Genomic DNA, 2,522 nt, shown 5'->3' with positions numbered 1-2,522 from the left:
TTTTTTATTACATGATAAATTAAGAACAAAAACAGTGGTGTTAACCAATTTCACTGAGGCGACATAGTTTCAAACGGAGTATCCGCTTTTATAAGCATTATTAACCAGTAGTAATTTAAAAAAAAATCATAATTCTACTGTAAAAGACGTTATCATTCATTACTCCTTGAAGTTAGTTAGCTTTCTTACAGATTTTTGGTGTTTTAAACCATAAGTTATTAAAATAGACGTTAATAGCATGGTACAACATCTAACTTCTTTCTTACCTGGTTGGATCTATCTTTGAATCAAATCCTTTAATAGATAAAACGTTCAGCTCACTTCCGAACTTGGAATAACTGAAGGTAATCTGGTGAAAAAACGTAAAAAAAAAATGATCGTATACTGCGAGATGAAATTTTTTGTTGGTATTTTAAATTATGAGAAGCTGACATTTTTTTTACAACACATCTATATTTCTGTTAGATATTTGTGTATGAAAATTTCTGATTGCTATATTTAAATAATGGCATTCTGTTCGAGTGCTTACACGTTCGCGCGTTATCTTAACCTTTAATAAATGATTTATCTCTTCAAAGCACACTGTCAACATCGCCAGTCTCACTAGTACGGATACGTTTTGAACTTGTATCACATTTTAAAGGTTCCTATAGGTGAAAGTGTGAAACGTCCTGTTCAGCGGCATGCCACGGCTCGAACCCTGGGCATTCTGACCCGCGTCGCAGTATGTAAATCACTTGATAAAGCCCACGTATGCAGAGTAAAATCCAACACTTATCAATGTTAATTGTCCATTCTTATTTTCTTGAAACACCAAAAAACATCCTTCAGTTTTAGATATTTCTATAACGTTGATAACTTATACAAGGCACGAGATCTCTTTCAAGCATTCAGTATTTTGCAAAAGAAAGTAGTTTTTTTTTTGCCATAAGTTATGATTGAATTTATGAAAGAACAGGTTTTGAGGTTCGTTACGCTGAGTTGCAAAAAACAACTAAAATATCACAAACATTCATAAAAGATATCACACAATATATACAAACATATGACTGATGGATAAAGATATCATTCTAGATTTTCTCTGAATTAGTGCTGATATGGTCAAAACTTTTCACGACAAAACAGCTCAGCTTTTATGCAGTCAAAACAAAAGGAAAATAACTTGCTCGTTATATCTGTTGATAAAAGCGACTGGAAACTTTGAGATCGCCTTTAGGTTATATCTGAACATTTTTCTTATCTTAATCGGCATGGGTTATAATTGCCGAGAAAAAAATCGGCAGATCTAAAAAAAAAAATACTCTTTACAGCTGCTTGGTATGAAAACATTGTCTTTCCCGGAGGACATATTAATACAATTGTAAACGTATTATTCCGTACTTTATTTTATTTTATTTTCTACTGTGCCTTTTGATTATTCAAGTTTTCTGGGATCTTCCATTCATATTACGATTGGTCACAATTTTTAATTAAGCTGTAAGGTGAATCAATAGGCAAGTTCTACGGATAATACACCAAACTTACCTGCTCAGAAATACTGTTAGGCTTAACGAACTTCATCGGTTCTAAATGAGAATGAAAATGCTCTACGACTGTCAGTCTCTTCCTTAAAACGTATTCTACAAGGAAGAGAACAGAAACTAAGACTTTGCTGGAATCATAATGCCCCACTCAGGGGGCCGAAGAATAATCATTAATTGTAAAATGTAATTATTTATTACAATAATATTGGAGCTTCAAAATAAATTAAACTTGAATTTAGGAGTAATACGTTATCGATAGATTAAAATTTTATAAAAATGCTAAAAATTCCTACGGAAAACGTTTTCCTTTGTCTTTATAATGTACAAACTGGTGGAATATCCACGAAAGTCTATCTAAACATCGTTTCCAAGAGTTCTTTCGTCCATTATAAATCCATCATTTTAACAGCTGTTAATCATGGCTTTCAAAGAACACAAAATATTGCTGTAATGGATTTATAATGGACAAACTGCTGGAAGATCCACGAAATTGTATCAAAACGCGAAACGTTGTCTCCAACGAAGAATCCTTCTAGCAGGTATGTTCATTATATATTCATCATTTTATCAACTTTTAACCACGACTTTCAAAGTATATAAAATATTTATTCATCTAATAAGCCGATAAGCGACACAATCTCCAGAACAATAGAGTTTATTAATGACAAAACGTCTTTTTTTTCAAAGTACAGCGTTTAGGTTCGGCAGTAAGTATAACACACAGTTATTAAAGGAGAACGTTTTAGGTCGGTTTTTAACTTATTGTCACTGTTTTCCTCCACTTTTCGCTACGTCATATAAAAAAAATCGTACTATTTTATTTAAACAAGTTCCTCTACAGGGGCGGGTATGGCTCGGTAGTTTCGTTGGGGGCTCGTAGTCTAGTGGTCGCGAATTCCAGGCTGGCCCTCGTCACGCTGTTGTATCCTTGAGCAAGACACTTTACATCACTTGTTACAGCTGTATGATGGATACCTAGCTGTTTGCTGGGGGGGGGGG

General features: G+C 33.7%; 1 long non-coding RNA gene across 1 annotated transcript in view; it reads right to left on the bottom strand.

The window, feature by feature from the left end:
• The window catches only part of LOC106468428, a 4,048-nt gene extending 2,404 nt beyond the window's left edge, over positions 1-1,644 (bottom strand). The window contains exons 1-2 of the long non-coding RNA XR_001291385.2: positions 1,525-1,644; positions 267-349 (exon numbers count right to left, since the gene is read on the bottom strand). This is a non-coding gene — a long non-coding RNA (uncharacterized LOC106468428). The remainder of the gene's footprint in view (positions 1-266; positions 350-1,524) is intronic.
• Between the last annotated feature and the right edge of the window lie 878 nt (positions 1,645-2,522).

Source organism: Limulus polyphemus, unplaced genomic scaffold, assembly GCF_000517525.1.
Source record: "Limulus polyphemus unplaced genomic scaffold, Limulus_polyphemus-2.1.2 Scaffold3004, whole genome shotgun sequence".
In the NCBI taxonomy this organism is placed as follows: Eukaryota; Metazoa; Arthropoda; class Merostomata; order Xiphosura; family Limulidae; genus Limulus; species Limulus polyphemus.
Note: the sequence above shows the minus strand (reverse complement) of the source record. Positions and strands in the feature narration are given on the sequence as shown.